General features: G+C 38.1%; 1 protein-coding gene across 3 annotated transcripts in view; it reads right to left on the bottom strand.

Moving 5' to 3' along the window:
* Window positions 1–24179, bottom strand: part of COL4A6 (collagen type IV alpha 6 chain) — a 4024271-nt gene that overhangs the window by 1465440 nt on the left and 2534652 nt on the right. The gene's annotated exons all lie outside the window — the stretch shown is intronic.

Raw genomic sequence — 24179 nt, 5'->3', positions numbered from 1 at the left:
TTGTTGCCAAACAGGCGGTCTTGGTTTAAGGGAGCATCCAGCAATTTAGCTATAACATGATCTGGCAGAGTTTGCTCCTTAAGCCAAGCATGCCTTCTAAGAACAGACCCAGTGACAGCAGCCCTACAAATGCCTTTAAGGAGTCAAAACCACATTGCAAAGTATGTTTACCAACTTGTTCAGCAGAATGCATTAAATCCTGTAATTATTTATTTTCAGTACAGTCAGGAATCAACATCACTTTCTGTTTAGGTAATCCAATAATATGCTGCTGATACTTTAACATATGAAATTGGCAGTTTAAGGCCCTAATGGCCAAAGTAGCAGAAGTGTATACCTTCTTACCCCATCTGTCCAGGGCCATGGAATCTCTATCACAGGGGGTAGGGTTTTTGGCAGTAGTAGCCTTAATGCCTTTGGGTCCCTGTGAAATGGTCTCTGGGTCCGCAGTAGGATTCTTAAAGAGGAACTTGTGAGAGTCAGGTACTCTGTAATACCTGTCAGGTTTCCTGGGAGCTGGAAGTAAAGTGTCAGGGGCCAGGCATTGAAATTTACTTTTACTTGACTCACAACTTAGAGACATAGTCGGGGAGGAACCTTGTTTTAGATACAGGAACAAGTTGAACTTGCATAGACCTCTTTGTTATCCCCGGCTGTCTACTCAGACTAATGGGCATACTAATAACATTTTGGGTACTGTTCCTTGCAATAACTGTAATTTTTGTAGTTTTTTGGATAAGAGTTCCCAGTTTATTCATCCAATTACCTCTTATTGCTTTAAATTTCAACTTAGTGCTGATTGTAACACCTCACATTGTCATTTATTTAGCTAAGTGTAGTACTTACCAAACATTTTATGTAGGCAAGATGGATAGACGCCTACGAGATAGGGTCAGGGAACACCTTTATCATATACGCATACAATCCCCACGTAGTGCACTTTCCAAACATATTATAGATAGTGACAATACACATTCCTTTGTATTTTTAGTTTTACAGATTAATCAGCCAGGTATTAGGGGAGAGGGCATATGTAATTATACTGACAGAATGGAATTACAATGGATCATCAGACTTAGAGCAGACCGTAGACCAGGTTTGAATGACAAAATTCCTTTGAAACCTGTTCTCAAGAATAGGAGATTAACTGTGAGATAAATTTTAATGTTTTAGCTTTCCATTTTTAGCTAGTATTTTTACATTTGTTTTCATTCACAGAATTAGATGTATGTTTAGATATACTATTTATGCATATTGTAAAGTTTTTTGCTAGGAATCAGAAGTGATGTCAGTCCTATTTCCTTATATAATGTCACCTGATTTTATTGAGTGATTGTTTTTTATGGTTTGAAGAAGCCCTAACAGGGTGAAAGCGCTTACCAATAAACGGCTCAGATTTTACTTGAACCTGGTTTGAATTTGTTGCTTGAATAAGCTATAGTGATTGCTGAATTTATGCTGACTTGTCTTGCCAGTCTTGGTTTGCTCCTGTACTTCTTTTCTGGATTTATATTTTATAAGTAACAGGAGCATTTGGACCGTGGTAACATTTATTTTCACAGTATACTTTATTTATTTCACTTGTTATCATGGTGACATGGCTGAACAGGTCGATTTAGAACTGCCTTTTAATTTAGAGCCTGTACTGCAACCACCTAAGAGCCTGAATAGGTTTTTACGATGTGTGTGTGAAGAGAATAACCCGTTGATGACGTTCAAAGTGACTGAGACTGAGGCTGGGACATCCCCGGAAGTGTTGAATGATCTCACCGAGCGTTTTGAGCAGCTTGAAGCTGATTTTTTGAAACTGAAATGCTTACAGACCCAAAGACAACACTTTGAAGTATGTATCCAGCGAAGGATTAACCCACGAGGTTTACGCGTACTCAAGATGCTGACGACAGGCTCTACTTATCCAGAGTTGCTGTACAAATGGCAACAACTTAATCTGGAAGTCAGTATCAAGTATATGACTTTACTTAATGAGTTCTTCCTTCCGGAAAAACTGTTACTACGTGAAAAGATCAAGAACACGCAAAATTTCATTTCCATTAACTTCCCTGCCAATATTGTAGGCAGATTGACTGAGCGACTTTTAGATAATGTTTTTCTGTATGAGAAGAAGCTGCTGAAACAGAAACACTCCAAGATACAGAGAGATACAGTGAATTTTAAAAATGGCCAAGTCTTTTCTTGGCCTAGGACAGATTTTAACAGAAATAATAGTGTCAATTCTAATAGAAATAATGATGATGCTAATGTTAATAATCATACCAATATTAATAATTCTCACAGTGTGTCCACTAATAATAATGGTGCTTTGCGTAATGCAAATTTAATTTTAAATCAAAGGTCTGATCCTAATGTGCAATTGTCTGAGACTATTGATGCCAATGATGATGTGAATGTCAGTCATGGCTCACAGATCGTAGGCAATGCGATCGTAGGCAATGGGACTCCATTTAGTGATACACATGTACATCCTACTACCGCCAGTTATACTAGTGAACCACCTGTTAATATACCGTCCACTATTTCATCAGAGATTACATCTACTGGAAATCATCATGTTGTATTGCAACCATCCCCAGTTAGAAGGAAAGAGCCCCCCCCCCCTTTGGAAGGGCTCAAGGATTCACCCCTTTCCCTATAGACGAACAATACAGAGGAGGGAGGAACAGGTCCATGAATCGGGGCAGACAGAAACGGAAAGCCTCAGGAGGAGAATTTACAGGACAAACATTGAAAAAGATGTGGGACAAGGTTCCGAGACATTAGTCTGGAACCTCACAAATAGGGGGTTGTCCAAGGATGAAATAGAGATCCTTAACAAGGGTCTCTCATTTATACCTTCCATTAGTAGTCAAGTTACTGATACAATCGTAGATGTGAGACTGTTTAGTTGCATTGTCCATCTTAGACTAGATTATGGTACTCACTCCACGAATACAACTCATAACAAGATTTTTAAAAAACCTAGCACTTATGTACCAGTATTACATCCCCTACAAGATGCTTTTACTATAATAGTGGAGAATGACTTACATATGTTAGATCAAAACAACAGGAAGAAAAAGTGATATGGAAATTTAACCCCCAAATTGAGGACAGTATTGAACAATCTAAGGGATGATAAGAACCTCATTATTAGACCAGCAGATAAAGGGGGATCCATAGTGGTATTTAACAGTGCTGACTATTTGCAAAGAATGATCCTCATGTTAAGTGACCAAAACTTTTATGAAATAATTGGCCTGGATGAGGTCTGGAATAAGGTGCACAGTATATTTCATATGTTATAAGACTTGTTATTTAATGAGGTTATCGATCACGATTTGTTTGACATTTTTACATGTGACAGACCCTTTGATCCATGTGATTCAAGGCCACCCCAAGGTACAGAAAAATCCCCGAGATCCACCAATGAGACCGATTGTGGCAGGGAGAGGTTGGGCTACTGAGCCCCTGTCTATCTACTTAGAAAAATATTTAAGACCCCTGGTGGATGAGACTACACATATACTTAGAGATACAAAACATTTCTTACTAGCCCTGTACACCAAGGTTGCAGACCTTCCAGTCGACATGTATAATAAAATGGTCACTTTGGACGTTCAGTCCCTTTTTACAATGATACCTAATTCTGAAGGTGTTGAGAGTGTTATGAGATGTCTACAGAATTATGAAGCTTATAGTTCATCCATGAAGGATTTACTTGGTGCTCTGTTGGAAACAGTTTTGGAAAATAACATCTTTCTTTTTAATGAGGTAGCCTATATTCAGAAGGATGGCGTGGCTATGGGCACTTCTTTTGCCAACAGCTACGCCAACCTCGTAATGTTGGACTGGGAACGTAACAAGTTTTTTGTTTTAGACAGTTTTAAAGAACATGTTTTTTATGTTCATTTTGTAGATGAACTTTTTCTTTTGTGGACTGGCACAGACAAAGATTTGGATAATTTCCATAAAGAGATTAACAGTTTAACTCTTTTTTTTGAACTTCTCTTTGGAAAGTTCAACCAGTTGTATTACTTTTTTGGATGTTTTTGTTGACAGATTACCGAATGGGATGCTTAATACTGGAGTTTATAGAAAAACATGTTATAGGAACTCCCTGTTACATTGGGAGAGCATGCACCCCAATTATGTTTATAAGAACTTGGTAAGGGGAGAGGCGATACGAGCATCCAGGATGAATCCCAATCATGATAGTTTTTTTACAGAGATGTCCAGTTTAAATGATAAGTAAATAATGTGGGAAGAAATAGCCAGGGAATTGTTATGGCTAGGCTTGTATAGGCCCTAGGGCTGATAGCCTAGTACTAACCTATGAACCTATGAACCTATGATAGACTTATATAAAGAGCATACAGGCCAGATGAGATCATCACTTATTTTGAAGGAGTATTGGAGTTGAGAAAAGGCATTGCACCATCCATACTTCTCATATCCATCCTCAGTGGAGAATGTCCCTGTTATACGTCCTGAAGTTAGAGATTCAGTAGTTAAATTTTCTGTTAGTTATACACAGGACATTAATAGTATAAAAGAGGTTTTAAACAATAATTGGAATTTACTTTTACTTGACTCACAACTTAGAGACATAGTCGGGGAGGAGCCTTGTTTTAGATACTGGAATAAGTCGAACTTGCATAGACTTCTTTGTTATCCCCGGCTGTCTTCTCAGATTAATGGGCATACTAATAACATTTTGGGTACTGTTCCTTGCAATAACTGTAATTTTTGTAGTTTTTTTGGATACGAGCTCCCAGTTTATTCATCCAATTACCTCTTATTGCTTTAAATTTCAACTTAGTGCAGATTGTAACACCTCAAATGTCATTTATTTAGCTAAGTGTACTGCTTGCCAAGCATTTTATGTAGGCAAGACGGATAGACGTTTACAAGATAGGGTCAGGGAACACCTTTATCATATACGCATACAATCCCCACGTAGTGCACTTTCCAAACATATTATAGATAGTGACAATACACATTCCTTTGTATTTTTAGTTTTACAGTTTAATCAGCCAGGTATTAGGGGAGGGGACATATGTAACTATACTGAGAGATTGGAATTACAATGGATCATCAGACTTAGAGAAGACCTTAAACCAGGTTTGAATGACAAAATTCCTTTGAAACCTGTTCACAAGAATAGGAGATTAACTGTGAGATAAATGTTAATGTTTTAGCTTTACATTTTTAGCTAGTATTTTTACATTTGTTTTCATTCACAGAATTAGATGTATGTTTAGATATACTATTTATGCATATTGTAAAGTGTTTTGCTAGGAATAGGAAGTGATGTCAGTCCTATTTCCTTATATAATGTCACCTAATTTTATTGAGTGGTAGTTTTTTATGGTTTGAAGAAGCCCTAACAGGGTGAAAGCGCTTACCAATAAACGGCTCGGATTTTACTTGAACCTGGTTTGGATTTATTGCTTGAACAAGCATTTACATCTGTTGCTTGAATAAGCTATAGTGGTTGCTCAATTTATGCTGACTTGTCTTGCCAGCCTTGGTTTGCTCCTGTACTTCTTTTCTGGATAGATTCCAAGAAGGCATCAACTACAATGTCCAGTAAAGGAGGGATTGCTAAAAGCCTGTGTTGAGGTAGGAGTACGAATTCCCTAATCCTCTTTTTGGAGTCAGAGTAATCCTGACTTTCCCAGCAGAAATGCTCCCTAAGAGTGTGCAAAGTCTCACCAAAAGAGAAATCTACTGGAGGGGAAGCAGAAGGAATGGAATCCTCTGCATCAGAATCCTCATAGGTAGATAAGGGCAAATCCTGGTTATCAGAAGAAACACAAATTTCAGAATCCTGATCAGAAGAATCAGAAGGAAAATCAGTTATAGGTCTCTTAGAGGGAGAAGGCTGGCTTCCCCTAATTAGAGTAATAAGGTCTTCAGCCATTCTTATCATTTGTTTTTAGGCATATGGGCCTGACCATGCGGTTTGGACATCGGTTTTCTAGGTGTGGATCGAGTTTTAGGTCTTGAAGAAGAAGAAGATGGCGTTGGTTTGATATGCAAGTCAGTAGGCCTGAATACACCCTCAGAAGCCGGTGCCTGCACAGCAGCTCTGGACCCATCCAAGGTAGAGACATTACCAGGTTCCATAGTCGAAGAAGCATTTTGAGGCATACCAAACTCCGAATGGGTCTCAGTAGAGGCCTGCGAATCTAAAGTAGCGGGTATCAGGGGCTGCAAAAGCACCTCTCTGAGTACCGGCGAACTGGCTTAACGGACGCGTCGTCGGCATTTTTGGACCTATGCGATCTGCCTCTGTCTTTATTTTTACATTTTTTCAGAATATCGGTAGTCGGATGGCTTACCGAAGCCATTTCTGGATAATTAAACAGAATACCGAAATAGTTTGATGCGAAAATGAACCGACGAAAAATAGTAAGAGGATTGAATAAGGCACAAAACCGACAGTGAGGGACGTTGTGGTCTAGACCTAAGCAAGGAATGCAGTACGAATGAAAATCTTTATCAGGTATTTGCTTTCCACAAGTAATACAATTGTTAACTTTACTGACATCGGTTTAGAGCAAGAAAAAGGATCCCCAACGGGGTACTTAGCTTTTCTGAAGACTTCGGTTCTGAAACTCGAAAAAGAAAATTTCAGGAGTCGGCCGGCCAGCATTTGCGAATTGCTTGTGCTTCGGGCACCACACAGCAAGAAAGACTGATATAATGGCATTGACTGCATGCTTTATACCCCTGACTGCCTGACGTCATGGAAGAAGAGACAGCAACTGAATCATGACCCAAGACTTTGATAATCAGGCCGGCTGAGGGATATCTGCAAGTAAATAACCCAAATGTAATGACTGCAACAGTAAAACACGAAGAACATCTATTAGGGTCCAACCCAACACTCTCATACTAGGTGACTTCAACTACCCCTCCATCAACTGGGAAAACTACTCATGCACCAATACACTGGCCCAAAGCTCTTGGAATTAATCAATTCCAATGCCCTGGACCAGCTCATTCTTACCCCCTCTAGAGGAAGTAACATCCTTGACCTGGTTATTACTAACATGGGCAACCATTGCTCTACATCAATAGTCAATTCCTCCCTGGTTAGATCTGACCACAAACTAATCACCATGGAAATCCACATCTCACCCACACCCCCTGCAAAGGTAACCACCATGAAAATCTTCTCCAAAGCTAACTTTGGGCTCTTAAAAACAGAGGTGGTTAACTTCATGGCACCAATGTCAATGGAAAATAGATGCATGACTGCCAAATTATATACCAATGCACTGTACGAACACATATATAAATGGATGGAACTAGCTATATCCAAAAGAACCAAGATGCTCTCCTCCAGAAAAAGTAAGCCAGTCTGGTGGTCCCCTGCCATTAATAAACTCTACAACAGAAGGACGAAATTGTTGCAGAAAAAGATGAAGTTCCAAGACTGGAAAAAACTCTCTTATTAGCCTCAAAAAAAGTTGAGATCACTCATCAAAACCTCTAAAGCCAGCTATGAAGGCAGAATTGCAGCTGACACTAAAAACAACCACAAAGCCTTCTATAGTTACATCAAGAATCTCCATAGCAATACCTAGGTTTGCTCTGAGTTACTGCACAATGGTACCTCCTATACTGAGCCAACAGAAATTGCCAACATACTGGCCGACAAATTCAGCACCAACTTTACCCCTCTCTCCCACCTAGAGGACCAATCACAATACTGGAGGAATGCCAAGCACCCAGCATTACTGCAGCACAGGTTAAAACTGCATTGTCCAATGCCAAGAAAACAGCTTCCATGGGACCCGACAATATCCCTGGATGTGTTCTACATGAACTACAAAGTGGTACCACATCTGTGTGCCCTGTTCAATCACAGCCTCACCTTGGGCTTTATCTCTACCGAATGGAGCACAGCTACAGTCATCCCTCTCCATAAAGGGGGAGCGACTACAATCACCCCATTAGCCTGATGAGTCTGATATGTAAGGCTATGGAACGCATCATCATGGACCTAATTATCATGGATATAGGGAATCTCCAAACTCTATATCCCACACAATTTGACTTTGTGAAAGGTAGATCATGCTTACTCAACATGGTTGACTTCTTTGAGTCAGTCACAAGAGCTGTGGATGAGGGAAAGGCAGTTCATACAGCCTACCTTGATCTGGCCAAGGCCTTTGATACCATTCCCCACTCAGGAATTATTGATAAACTCACCAAACTAGGCATCAACCCCTATATCACTAGGTGGGTTACAAATTGGCACACAGATAGAACCCACAGTGTGAAAGTAGGGGATTCCAAGTCAGACTGATGACTAGCTACAAGTGCAGTCCCACAAGGATTGGTCCTGTGTCCTCTCTTGTTTGGCATTTGCTTCTCAGAAGTCCAGGCCAACACATAGGGATACTGGCTGACCAAGTTCACAGATGACTGCAAGCAGGGAAACATTATTAACTCCCCAAGTGATGTAGACATCCTACAGAAAGGCCTAACTGAGACCAGTGACTGGTGTCGAAACCATGGCCTTATGCTTAGTGCCAAAAAATATGTCGTCATCTCCTTTGGGAAAAACTCAGTTCACACTAATTACCACATCAATGGGAGCCCACTGAACACTGAAGGCATTATAAGAGATCTGGGGACACAGGATGACAGCAACCTCTCCTTCGACCACCACATTGCCACTGTGGTCAGAAAGTCCTTCTATGTGGCACATCTCGTTACCAAGGGTTTTGCATCCAGGAAGAAAGAGGTCATCATCTCTCTCTACTCTTCCCTCATTAGGCCAATCATTGAGTATAATGCTCCATATGGCATATACCTCACTAGACACATGCAACAGCTGGAAAGGCCACAAAAGTACCTTACAAAGAGGATCCTAGGCCTTAAACACATGTCCTGTATAGACAGACTCAAAAAACTCCAGCTATTCTCTGTCTCATATCGTTTACTAAGAGACGATCTCTGCTTGATTTTCAAAGCCATGTCTGACCCAGCTTTGTTAGAAATGCTACATCTAAAGAAATCCCAATCCCTCCGCACCACACTCTCCAGAGACCTCAACCTCATTACCACAATCAACAGAACATGCTGGAGGGACAAGTTTATAACCCAGAGACTGCCCATGCTCTGGAATAGACTTTACATAAATGTCAAGCAGAGCACCTCACTGGCCCTCTTCCAGAGAAATTTTGATGAGTGGATGGGAAATAGAAAGTTTACTCTGGGAATCACTCCAGTGGCTCTACTTGATAGAGGCACTGGGAGCTTAAAGTCAGGTGGCACGATGCCAGGGCACTTCTATGGGCTAGGCTTGTAAAGGCTCCAAGGCCATTACCCTAGTACACACCTATGAACCTATAAGTTCTCCGCCACCCTTTTATATCTCAGATTGGTATTTGCTCTTTTCATTTTTTTCAGCTAGAATTTCATATCAAGAAAGGATGGAAGTGGCAGACACAAAACCTCACTTATGTACAGTTTAGGAAAAAAACATATAAATTAAAAAAACGTACTGAAGAGTACCCTATGCAATGATAAACAGCTCCATCCAACAACCTGCATCAAGGGGTATCCCTAATTAAAAAATGCCAACTCAATGCTCAAGTGAAGGACAAGATGGAAAAAAAATAAGAATTGGAGTTGGATCCACCCCCACAAAAGAGAAAGCAGGTTTTTGAACCCTTTATCATTAACATTGTGAAGTCTTCCAGAGTGTGTGAAGCTAAATCAATTTCAACTTCAACACAGTAAACATTCCAAAGAACAAAGGCAATTGAAGGCCTCACTGATGTAGTTCCTGCAATTCATGTGGCTGAGAAGACAGCAGCACATAGGTCAGTCACGCACCCAATTCAAGTGTACCTTGGACAATTGGATGGAGAAAGGAGATTCATCCCTAGTTTGCATCTATGTCTCTAATTGACACAGGCAGCCTATAAATGGTTCATCTCCCAGACCCTTGCTTGTAAATGTTTCACCCCCTAAGCCCCTGCTTACACTTATCAAGGGTAATAGAACTTGTCAGAAATTTGGGATGCATGGCTAGGCTTAAAAAGGCCATTGTGGTCATTATCTTAGTAAGCATGTATGAACCTAAATGAGAAATAACCAGTGAAAAGAAAGAGACCCATCAAGTTGCTGATGCACTCTGATGAGGAACCAAGCCAGAAAACATTATGCCTGGATATATGATACTTACAGCAGGCCTGTCTGCCTTATGAAAGTTATCCTAGTACCGGTGACCCTTGAAATGTTCCTTATGATAACTGTCTCATGACACTTTTCTGTGAGGTGGCAAGCAGTGAGGCACACTGATTTACTTAATTTTATTTATTGCGTTTGCTTACTGACTGGGCCAAGCAAGATCCCTTTTCAGTGGAGACATGGAGAGAAAAGCTACAAAACATAAATAAAAAATAATGATAGTAATAAAAACAAACAGAGTAATAATACTTTATATGCAAAATAGCAAAGATATGACAAATTTAACATTCGATCTCTCAATTTTCCAGATTCTCGGTGAATGTCCAGAATTTTACCTTACATTTTTGGTCTGTTTCTCTGTGTTATTTGCCATATCATTGAAGACTAAAGTCACTAAACAAATGACAGTCATTTGAGTTTCAGACTTTATATCCTTCAAAAAATGCATGCGAACACAACTTTTTAGTCTAGATACTTCTAAGTTTACAAGAGCAATATTTAAAATTTGTCCCTATTTTTGGGCTTTTGTGCCAGCATTGTTTTTGGCTTTGTCTAAATTTCTTGTGCTAAGAGGTTCAGAGGTATGAAAAATATCACTTCATTGTAGGCTAGCATGAAGGAATATATGAAGGGAAATAGTAGTGGGCCTATAACTAAATAGGAAAGGTGTCAGATCAATACAGGCTGGAATTAAGATGAGGGAAGTCTCAGGTCTCTTAACAAATAGACATATTAGTTAAAATCAGGAAAGTGAAAGTTTAAGATAACAGGGTTTGCTATTAATGATATAGTTACTGAATGTCAATTACAGAGGTGATGGAATTAGTGACAGCACAGTTACTGAAACAGGTCTACTTCAGAAACCCAAACTCTCACCCGACTTCCAAAACGCTTGAGACGAAAAGGCCGATGACCGCACACACCAATGTCGCAGAACACCGACTTTCCACTCCAGGTTAGTAATTGCTTGGCCATCATGATAAAAAAAGTAAAACTGAAGGAAAGCAAACCCACCCATGTTGGGGGGGGGGATTGTGCCTCCCCCAACTAAATATACCAACTCGAAGACTATACTACCACGGGAGTAAGGGTCAAAGTTCAACAGGATGGCCAAGCGGTTACTTACTTGGAGTGGAAAGTTGGTGTTCCAGGATGTCGGTGTTGTGTGGTCATCGGCCTTTTCAACTCAGTGTTTTGGAAGTTGGGTAAGTGAGCATTCGGATTTCTGAAGTGGACCCATTGAAACAGGGTATGAAGGTATCATAGTGCCAGTAATTGAAGGGAAGTTGAGATTAACCTGGTGAGCATGCACAGAAGCAAAGTCAGGAATTAATCCACAATTTCTTCAGTTTTTTATTTGAAGAGATTAGACAACGATATTTGTTTAGCTGTTGGGGGGACAGAATTCCATGTTTTTGATACATAAGTAGAGTATAAGGAGTCACTAATGTTGTTATATGATTTATTATCTACAAAAGGTTAGACTCTGCAGAACAAAGAGGTCAGTTCTGAGGGGAGTACCACTGTTGAAGAGAACTGAGAGGAACATTTGTCTGGGAAGCAAAGTATACTGACAGCAAGTTTTAACTGAAATACTGAGCAGATTGTGTTAGGCAATTATGTATTGAGTTAGATGATTTATAGCAAATTTGCCAGTTTTGTTATATCCTTGTTCCAATGTTTGTGTTAATGAGGCATTAATATCAGTAAGGATGGGAGAAGCATACCAAAGACTTGATAGAAAGTATGCAGCTGCAGTGAATTTATGAAAGTGTGCAGTGAAAAACGTTGAAGCTTTACAGAGGAGGCTAAGCTTGCAGTGAGGTTTTCTTACCACCAATTGAATACGAGTATCAAATATGATCTGATTATCCCATAGTTTGGTTTCTGAGACTATTTCCTGTTGAGTATTTTTAGCAGAGAAAACATTAACATTAATATTGGAGTAAAACTTTGGAGAAAAGAGCAATACTTTGATTCTGTTAGGATTTAAGAAGCAAGCCAACTTTAATGACTGCAAATGTTTCATGGGTGATGGACTGTACAGAACAGAGGAAGGTAGAAGAACAGGGTCTATATTATGATACTGCACGCTCAGAAGAGCGAACGACACATAATCCATCCCATGTAAGCGGAAGCTTACAATGTCTAAACCTCAGAACAGTGATTTTTTCCCCCTTGGTAAAAAATTGCTGTTCCGAAACAAAACAAAAAACAACTGTAAAACATTACATAATGTGGGGGGGCTTCATCTCCCACACCCCCTGATGTGGAGAGCTGTGATCCCCACACACACCCTACTTAAATATACCAACTTCGAGATCGCACTACAGTGCTGAAAAGGCAAAGTAGCAAAAGCGGCCAAACAAATTTTTTCCCAGGGAAAGAATTCGCTGAAAAGCTGCTTCGCTATTTTGCCTTTTCACGCCCTTTTCATTCTTTTCAGTTCAACAAAGATGCATTTGACAACCTGCGTCTGTGACACTGTAATATGGAGCCAAAGAACAGATTAGTGTAGCATTTGCATATTGGATGAGTATAGCATGAGATGAGGCAGAAATGATTATTGATGACCAGAAGTGCTTAGTGCTACAATTGTGAGTGTTTTGGAGTGGAATACGATTTGTTTTGTCGGACAGTATATTTTTAGAGAGACTGTGGAGATATTTATAAGACCGAAATGGGGAATGATTTTTAAACACGAGTCATATTTTTCAAGCCTTATCTCTTTGTTACACTTGTTTTAGATTTATCGTGGGGGCTTGTGAGTCAAAAATGTTAAGGAAAATGGAACTGAATGCATTCCCTGCATCACCAAATGGAAGATATCTGAGGAGTTGTCAGTTACAGTGTGATAAGTAAGATATAAATTTGGTAGGGTTGAAGTTCCTGATGTTTCATGCATGGTTAAACTTGGATAGGTTTAAGTACATCAGTGAAGATCTGAAACAAGATATGCACAGGTAAGTGGTAATAAGATACTGCTTCAGTGTTTTCTGTTGGTTTGCTAGTAACATACAATGATAATCCTGTTTCAGTAGTTAGGAAAAATGTGGATAAACTCTGATGGCTGAGGAGGTCTACGTCTTTTCAAAGATATCAAATGGGGCTATATTTCTGCAAGGACTATAAGGAAATGATATACATGGTGAAAGGGAAAGAAATGGGGAATGGCTGCAGTGGCTGGATCTCTCAGAACAGATCACCTGCCAGGAGCAAGGTGTGCACAACTCCTGCAGACATGGTTGCTAAGAAATGTTCATTGGATAGGCAGGATTAGATGCAGTAGATCCCAATTTTAAGTACTCATTTCTGGAGGCATCTCAAAGTAAGAGCCATTGTACCTTGCTGTGTTATGCCAACATAAAGTTGTGGGCAAATATACTTACAACAACACCAGATATTTAAAGCTACTTACAATAAACATCAGATAATAACATCTGTCTAACAGTCCATCTTACCTGTGTCTCCTGTGTGTCAAAGTCTCAAAGCAGGGCTTCTTTCTACTTTAGCATGCGACAACAAAAGTTTGTATCAGACTGTACTGACAGGAATACTCATGTGGTCCTCTTTTAGACCTCATATGGCCAGGTTAGTCAATAAAAATAAGAAATAAAGGTACTATGCTTAACAGATATAACTTTTGATAATGATCAGAATGCAGTATTAGAAATAAAAAAATACATATATCACGTCTTAAGTAAAAACACAAAAGCTGGTAATAAATGAATTCTGGGTAAATAGGAAAAACAGTCTTTGTAAGTAAGACAATAATGGTTTTCAAATTGTATAGTGGAAGAACCACCATAAAATGTAAAAGTACTGGGTGAGATATGTGATACTTATTTATCGGAGAATTAAAAAAACAGGCACTGTCTCATTAAATGAATGAAGATGAACCTTCTTGAAAGCTTCTTTGTAAAGTAATATCCTTAGAAGGAATATGAATTACCCATTGAAAAACAACAGGCATGGTGGGTACACAGAAACTATTTTTCAAAGATGACCTGTTGCACTACCAAACAATGTAGTATCCTCTTAAGAAATACCACTGTAGCAGTAAATCATAACCATATCTCTCAGCCTCTTAGCACAAGCATGACATAATTGCGAGACAAAGGCCCCAAAACAGGGACAGATTTTAAATATTAACTTATACACTTAGACAGTTGCTAGAATAACAGGACTTGTCTTAGCATGCATTTTTCTGAAGGATATGAAGTCTTAAATTGAAATGTCTGTCATTATTTCATGGCTTCAGTCCTTAAACCATCCTAGAGATTTGCCAGAATGCTTCAAATTTTATGAGGGACAGACCAAAATATAAGGCAAAAACCTGGACATTCTGCAAAAATCTGGACAGCTGAAAGGTACGATCACAGCATATGGTACAATTCCAGTCAGTGCTGACCCTACTAGACCCAATTCATAATCAGTCAAGGACTCACTCTCAGATGTTAGTATTATAAAAATGTGGTATATCCTAAAATCTGTGAAATCTTTAGATTTATAAAACTGTTTCACAAACCTTTTTTTAAAAGAAATTATCTGTTATAAGTTAAGAACTTGCCATGGCAAATAGAAATTCCTAAAAAATTCAGTATTTGTGTATCTTGTCAGTACACTGATTACAAAAAATGTAAATAAAGAAGTATGATATATATATATATATATATATATATATATATATATATATATATGTATATATATATATATATATATATATAGACAGATACACACACACACACACACACACACACACACACACACACACACACACACACACACACACACACACACAAAACAAGCCTAGGTCCCCGGACTACATTCAATCTCTTGTTAATAAGTAATAACCATCAACTATTAACCAAACGTCACAAAAGAAACAAATATAACCAACTGAGGTTACTCATGTAACCTAAATTATACCATCAAAAATCAAAAGAAAAGAATACTACTACTACTAACTAATGAAGGCACAATGTTAAACTTTCATAATTTTTGCAAAAGATGGCTAAAGATTGTTGAAGATACTTTCTTAGCATATCTAAAGGGTCATAAATAAAAGAAAATATATGTACTTCAGGACTGGAATGACATGTTAAACAAGAACAGTTTAAGAAATAGAGCCTTATTTTATATGAGATTTATTTACATGTTCAGATTTATGACATTAAAAAGTGAGGATGTTAGACAGCTTTCCTATAAAAGTATTTCTTAAATTATAATTTTTATGAATGGAAGAAAAGTTGGAAAGTACTCCTGCTGCTGGTCATTAATTTTGCCTTTCTCTCCTCATGCTTTTACAAGTTTAAAGCAGGAACAGAGGCTGTCAGGCCTTAAAAGGTCCAGGTTGTTGGAATGGCACCAACTAGGAAATCTTTTCCACCTACAAATATATGATTCCCTAGTGACAGTTTTTTTTAAACCTCCTTCAATACCTGTTGTATGTCCTCTGACAAAAAGGTGCCAAAAAGGTATCAAACGTCTATTAGAAGAGATTCCAGGTTGCACTGTATCGGACGACCCATAGCTTGTTTGAGTAAATCGAGTCTGTGGGGAAGCTTGTGGTAATTGCTCTTGGCCAGTTTCAAAAAAAGAGACAACTGTTGCCTAGACCAAAAGGGAATCATCACCACAACCTTTGGGGAGTCATTCTAAACATTTACAAGAACCATGGTTATTATTGTAAAGGGTGAAATGGCATCATGGGACTAAGAAGGTATCTGTCTTCTAGTTCTGCTTGCAAGGAATTCTGGAATAAACGTTATTTAAATGTCTGTTCTGAGAGGAGGAAAACAGATCTACTTGAGGTGTTCCCCACAGCTAATTCAGTTCTTGGAAGACTTCAAGGTGAACTTTCCATTCAAGAGGGTTTGCCCTGGTCCTCTGTAGCTTGTATGCTATAATGTTGTACTTTGACAGAATGTATGAAGTCTGAAGAGTCACACTGAACTGTATAGCTACCTACCAGGCTAACACAGCAAGTCTGCAACAGGTATAAAATCTGGTACTTTCCTGTTTATGTACTGCATCAGTGTGGTGCTGTACGTGAAAACTTGTAAAGGTTCCAGAGACTATAGATCATCTACGTCTTTCAAAGCATTTATTATTGTTATCTATTTGACATTTAAGTGCTATTGTCTATACTGTTTATTCCACAAAATTTTGCACTTTCATACCTTTGTGTAACTGCTTACCATACCAGGTCAGAAGCATTTGCTGTGACAGACTGAAGAGAAGGTATAAGGGAGAATGAGAGATCCGGATGCCAAGATAACAAGACTATCCGCCATACAGTCTCTCTTCTTACAAACCCTGAGATGAGGTTCTGAAAAGTCAGAGGGTGTGAATGATGTGTCCAGAATGACCTGAGGTACCACTGGATTTTTTTCATGTGACATCTTGCCAGAAGAATAATAAGAATCACAGAAGCCAAGTACCCCAGTAACCACAGAAATTCCCTTGCAGATACCTGGCTTTGCTTGAAAAAAACTCAGGAAAAACTTTTGGAATATCTCTACTTTGGAGGAAGAAAGGCTTTTCCTTGTGCAGAATCCAACAACAATCCCAGCAAAACAACTGTGAGAGAAGGGATGAGAGATGATTTCTGTAAGTTCACATGAAAACCCAGACTGATTTTGAGATTTTGAACCCTTTTGCTAAGGACTCTTGAAAACTGGATAAAGAGTCTGCAAATACAACACAATCATCAAAATATGGAAAAATGTAAATGCCTTAAAGTCTGCAAAAAACAGCTACTGGAGCCAGACCAATTGTAAATACTCTTGGAGAAGCAGATACTAAACGGTAAGACAGGCAACTAATAATAGAAGCCAGATACGGAAAATCTAAAAAAAGTCTGAAATGTTTGCTTTTGGGAATGTGATGGCAGATGTATTTTAACTCTAGCTTTACTATGAATGCTAGTAAGGGGACAATGGGTAAAATGGTTCTAAGGGATAACATTTTGAACTTTGGATCTTGATAAAAAGATTGAGAAGGGGTAGGTCTAGAACAGGCCTCCATGTCTCTTCTTGCTTTATCACCAGAAAAATCCTTGAATAAAATCTCTTCCCATCTACAAGGCAGGTACTGACTCTATTACTCCCTAAGATGACATTTGCACCAGAACTGAGAGGGCAGTGAAACTTGATTTGCTGGACAAGGTGAAATCCCCTGCAAAGGAAGAAAGGATTTTCACTGCCAAGTGTACCCTGTTGAATGACTTCTAGAAAATATTTGTCTGACACATTCTGGTGCCACAAAGGAGGATTTTGACAAGGGGGAAGAATCTGCCAGGATGGGACGGGGTTGGGCGAACCTGAAAAGGCAAACAGTAGTTTTGACTTTTTGGATTATTCCCGGTTTTTGAGAGACTTTGCCTTTCTTTCAGGGGTCTCTTTACCATTGCTTTTTTAAAATCCTGTTTATTGGCATCCTGTTGCTTAAATTGCTATTTGAAAAAGCTGAGATGGAAGGAACATTTTTATTTGCCAGGGTTAAAAAAATTTGGGTCACTCTTTCAACCAACATTCACTTCACATCAAATCTCTCAAGTACATCAGCAGCAGAAGGGCAAAACAGGACTTCCTTGTCCAGGGGGGAGAATGTATTGTTCCAGTTTTAACTTCTTCAGGAATGTTTTGAGAATGTGGCCAGGCAAATCTCATAAGTGACCCAGAACAGCCACCCTGGAAACAGTAACAACAGTGACATAAGAACACTTTAAGTCATGTTTAACTATGTGAGAAGCAGAAACAGAAGAGACTTTCAAATAATTTTTATGTCTAAAGACGGAAGGTTGACAGTTAACTGTTTCATAAACTCAAAAGACATAAAAACTATAACCTGTAAGCTGAGCAAATTAAAATTCTGCAAGTTAAAGTGGCAAAAGAATAAACTTTTTCCTAAATTTGTAAAAGCTTTCCCATCCTTGTCAGAAGGAATGGGATTAGCATTAACAATTTATCTAGCAGCAGCAGTTTTGGATAAGGAAATTACTGCATGTTCTGCTTTATCATTAGTAAACATGCATTTGTGAGTCTGAGGAACCATATGACCTATCAGACTTCTTGGTACCTGAAGGGTGACTGTTGGTGAAACTACACACAGTCAGGGAAACATACTCCTGTGCAAATAAAAGAAAAGGTACAGCTGCAGGTTCAGGAAAAGGTTCAGAAGTGGGAGGTTGGTATAATGGTTAAGGTGTTTACCTTACAAACACAAGATACAGGGTTTGATTCTTCCATGGGGCAATAGGCTAGACTTAAAATGGCATGCAAGGACAGTTAGCCTAGTACTAATCTATGAACCTATGAACCTATAATATCCAGTTGTAACATGCCATAATACATTTGCTGGGCAATAGGAATGCCATTCTATTCACAATGAAAAACTTCATTCATTTTAGATAAGATATCAAAACAGATAAGTATTTGAGGGGAATCAGAAACAACACTTTTCTCAGAATCAGAACATCAAGCTTGAAAAGAGAGCCCTGAAGCACAAGTGTCACCCCCCCCCCCCCCAATCCCTGGTCTTCTGAATGAAAATCTTTATCAGAAAGAAGAGGAACTCATTTTTGTTATCGGGGGAGGGGGGGATGGCAAAGAAAAGAACAAATCAGCTCCTTGGAAAATCCCTATCCATAGAAATGGAGATAGGAGAAACTATATTTTTCCTTTTTGTTTTATTTCTCTGGGAATATCCCTAGAAAAAGACTGACCTAATGCAGACACACTCTCCTGGAGTTCAGGATTCTTATCTGGGTAAGGAAAAATCACAAAACCAGTCCCTTCGATGGACAACAGTGGTTCTCCCTTGCCCAAGTAGGGCAAAGCTACAGCTGTAGAGGATGTGCCTATCCCCTGATCCTTAGTGGCTTTAAGTACTACAGCAGTGGGAATGGTGAAATGAATGAGTGATCTGAGGAACCAAGGCCAGCCAAAGCAGAGTCAGCCATTTTTGGTGAGGCAGGAGAGGAGTCAGCTTGATCAAAGACTCCCTGGCAACATTTTTTTCTTGCAGGTAGGGAAAGGAAGAAAGTACAGTTGTGTACACTTACCATAAATGTAGACGTTCGAGTGTATTCACTGTTGCAGTCATCCCATTTCAGTTATCCCTGCCAGAGTAGCCCTCGGCCGGCCCGAATACCAGAGAATAAGTATTTCTGCATTGGTTGCTGTCGCTTGAGGACTGACATACTCCACTGGAAACCAACTAGTACAAACAAAAACTCTAAGCTCGTCAATCTTAGAGAATACTAAATTTAATAAAACGCTAAAATAAACACGTTTTTCGTCCAACCTCAATGCCAGGACTTCTTCAGAACAAAGCCAAACCAAGAACAGTTAAAATTCAAACATCTTATTTATAAACTTCCCGCCAAGATTTTCAAACACTTAATTGTTTCTTAAAGACATATGTGCCTACAATGTATACTTTCATAATTGAGCTTGGCTAACTTCTATCGTAACTTATTATTCAAATCACATTTCTAAACTTTTTGCAACATCCAGCAACAAAAACATACATAATTATATAAAATTACCAAAATTTAAATAAACTTGAATAAATCTAAGTTAAATCATACTGAATTATATTGTAGAGATCTATACTATAAATGCATAAAACTTCGATTACATCATGTAAACAAACTTTACATGTGCCATATAAACCATGGTCACTAAGTTTTAAAGCACCCATAATTTAAAAACTATTATTTGTATTTGCAATACGTCTTCAACGATCTTTTTAATACTCCCTAACAAATAGTGGACAAAAGCATACACTGAAATTAGCCATAACATGTACATTCTTCCGCTACATGACTTGAAAAGTCACAATACATCCTCGAACATAATATATACATCCCATTAGGGATGAAAACCGATCCATCCAAAACATCCTACATTTTTGTTGTACTTATACTTATTTCTAACATTCTATCGAATTAAATACATTATATACTAAACTGTCTTACTTTAAACTATTGATGGTGTTTTTTGTCTAATTCATCCCACTTAACTCACCTTATATAATACTGGATATTATTATCAAGTTCTATTTTATTTATAATGTGCCTGAGTACTAAATAAACACCAACCTTGATGAAACTTACTTTAACATGATGAATATCATTTATGCTAAACTATCTATCTAAAGTTTTAAGTTTTAGCAAGCACATGAGGGTACATTTATCATTCAAGCCTGGCTTTGTGTAGGCATTCAATCTAATTTGCCACAAAAGTTCAATTTTCTCTAATAAAAGACCAAAAGTGCCCCCTCTTACATCTTGTTTCACTTGATCAATTATTTTATATTGAAATTTATGTTCAGGAAAATTTAAAATATGTCTAGCAAGGGCGTTATCTTCTTTTTGTAAATTAATACTTCTCTGATATTCATAAACTCTATGCCTTATTCTTCGCTCGGTCTTTCTAATATAAAAAGATGGGCAACATTGACACATAGCTACATACACCACTCCTTTTGAATTACAACTAAATTTGTCTTTTATACTCAATTTAAAGCCATTGACTTCAATGTTCACCCCCAAAATCATTAAATGACAATAGGAACAATTACCACAATGTGTCATACCCCTACTGGCTGTAAAGGAATTGCTCTGTTGTTTTTTCTCTAACAATTCCTTAAAACTCAGTCCCTTCCTCCACACTATTTTCGGTGCTGTTCCCAATTTAGACACTAATGTACTATCATCATTCAATATATTCCAATTTTTCATTATGATATTTTTTATTCTGTCATAATCTAAAGAAAAATTTAGAATACAAGCCAAATTAAATTTGGCTTTAGTGTCTTGTGATGTACATCCTTCTGTTACAGCATCAATGCCTACATTTATTTGCTCATATATGAACTTAGTTTGCTGCTTTAATATAGGTGTATATATTCCATTAGTTCTTTTCAGTGTTACTTCTTCTATTAGCTTTTCAATTAATGTGATTGGGTATGCCCTATTCAGAAACATTTGCTTTAAATTCAAACATTCCTTAAAAAAATTCTTCTTCTACAGTTATCATTCGTGCAGCCTGTACCAACTGACCTTTAACCACTGACTTTTTCTGAAATTTTGGATGTGCACGAGAATAGTGGAGGAATTTATTTGAATAAGTGGGTTTTCTGAAGATTTTAGCTTCATATATTCGCAAAGCATCATTTTTAATCAGTGTTACATCCAAATATGAAATAGATGTTGAATGAAATGTATATGTTAGATGTAAAAAATCCGTGGTTCCATTTAGTATACTAACTAGATTCCTAGCTACATGCTCATCACCTTCAATAATCATAAAAATATCGTCAATAAACCTGACGTAAAATTTTACGACATTTTTCACAATGTCATTATGGAAAACATATGTGTTTTCCCAAAATGACATCACCAAATTGGTGAAGCTGGAACCACATGGAGAGTCAATGGCTACTCCTTTTTTCTGGATGTAAAACTGATTATCAAATAATATAAAATTGTATGATAGAATGATATCCAGCAGTTCCTGTATCAAAAAGATCTCATCTTGTGGTGCTCCTTTCTGACTCATTCTTGTTGTTGTCCATTCAATTTCTTGTTGATGCGGTATACTCGTATATAATTCTTTTACATCAACTGTTATAAAATTATTTTCTTGTCAAAATGCAAGACTATTAATTTTTTCTAAAAATACCCAAGAATCCTTCACTATCCCTTGTTCTTTTTGCACATATTTTTTCATGATTAAATCTGCTAGTTTGGCACTGGCATCAGTGGATGACCTCCTTCCATCCACTATAGGTCTAAAGGGGGGGGGGGGTCTAGTACATTTTTGTGAATCTTCGGAACACCGAACATGTATGGTGCTCTTGGTACCTCTTTTACTAAATAATTATATGCATTTACATCAATTCCTTCTTCCATAAATAACTCATTAAGGAAGCTTTTAATAAACTGGTTTGCTCTATTATACTCATTTAAAGATGATAATTCATATGTCTCAGCAGTTAAAAATTTCTTTAATTTTTCTGATATAGTCCGGTGTATCCATAACTACCAGCCCCCCCTCCCTTATCTGGGTTCATAACCCTCACATTCGCTGCCAGTAACACCTCCAAACTTTCTTTTTCATCCTTACTCATGTTATGTCATATCACATCAGAAAAAGTCAGTGGTTAAAGGTCAGTTGGTACGGGCTGCACGAATGATAACTGTACAAGAAGAATTTTTTAAGGAATGTTTGAATTTAAAGCAAATGTTTCTGAATAGGGCATACCCAATCACATTAACTGAAGAGCTAATAGAAGAAGTAACACTGAAAAGAACTAATGGAATATATACACCTATATTAAAGCAACAAACTAAGTTCATATATGAGCAAATAAATGTAAGCATTGATGCAACAGAAGGATGTACTAAAGCCAAATTTAATTTGGCTTGTATTCTAAATTTTTCTTTAGATTATGACAGAATAAAAAATATCATAATCAAAAATTGGAATATATTGAATGATGATAGTACATTAGTGTCTAAATTGGGAACAGCACCAAAAATAGTGTGGAGGAAGGGACTGAGTTTTAAGGAATTGTTACAGAAAAAACAACAGAACAATTCTTTTACAGTCAGTAGGGGTATGACACATTGCGGTAATTGTTCCTATTGTCATTTAAGGATTTTGGGGGTGAACATTGAAATCAATGGCTTTAAATTGAGTACGAAAGGCAAATTTAATTGTAATTCAAAAGGAGTGGTGTATGTAGCCATGTGTCAATGTTGACCATTTTTTTATATTGGAAAGACCGAGTGAAGAATAAGGGATAGAGTTTATGAACATCAGAGAAGTATTAATTTACAAAAAGAAGATAATGCCCTTGCTAGACATATTTTAAATTTTCCTGAACATAAATTTCAATATAAAATAATTGATCAAGTGAAACAAGATGTAAGAGGGGGCACTTTTGGTCTTTTATTAGAGAAAATAAGAAGTTATGTACCTACCATAACGTTCCATGTTAGTTGTCTTCTCTCGCCTTCTTTCTTGCTTGATGGGTTCGGAGCCGATCCTCGGCTCCGACTGCACTTGCTTTAGCTCGAGAACTCCTTTTACCAGCTCGAGGCAGCCCCATATCCCATGATGCAAGGCGGTAAGTACCCAGATCTCGTTTGTTGACAAAGGGCAATAACACCAAGCAAAAAATACTTCCCAAAGGAAGAAGAAACTTACAGATGGAAAAAGGACCAGGTCTGAATGGTCCTTAGTATAATAGTTTCTTATACAAGGTCTGTCCAGGCCAGGGGAAGGAGGAGGGTCGCAGAAAGAAGGCGAGAAGACAACTAACATGGAACGTTATGGTAGGTACATAACTTCTTAATGTTAAGTTGTCAATCTCGCCTTCATTCTTGCTTGATGGGACCGCCCCTAGCACCTCTATCCTGGGTGGCTCAATGGAACAAACTCTTGAGGACTGTAGAGCCAAAACTGGCTCTGTCCCTGGAGGCCAAGTCCAATTTGTAATGGGAAACAAAAGTGTGAGGAGTGGCCCAAGTGGCCCGCACAAATAGTGTCCAAAGGAAGTCTAGCTTGAAAGGCTGTAGAAGTAGCTAAACTCCTAGTTGAATGTGCTTTAGGTTTTGAGCACAGCTGTTTTCCCCTGAGTGTATAAATTTCAGTGATGACCGAAGAAAGCCATCTGGACAAAGTCACTTTAGAAACAGGAAGGCCTTTTTATTATCCGCATAGGAAACAAAAGTTGATCAGATTTTCTAAATTTTTTGTTCTGTCCAAATAATATCTAAGTTGACGGTGGACGCCAAGATAATGTAGCTTTGTTCAGCTCTATCTGAATAGTTAGGAAAAATACAGGAGATCAATGGATTGATTCAGATTGTTCTTTGAAGCGACTTTAGGTAAAAAGGATGGATTAGTTCTCAAAGATACTCTGTCTTTGTGAAAAATCAAATAGGGTCG

This window comes from Protopterus annectens, chromosome 15.part0 (assembly GCF_019279795.1).
Source record: "Protopterus annectens isolate FY-2018-M chromosome 15.part0, PAN1.0, whole genome shotgun sequence".
NCBI classification, from domain to species: Eukaryota; Metazoa; Chordata; order Ceratodontiformes; family Protopteridae; genus Protopterus; species Protopterus annectens.
Note: the sequence above shows the minus strand (reverse complement) of the source record. Positions and strands in the feature narration are given on the sequence as shown.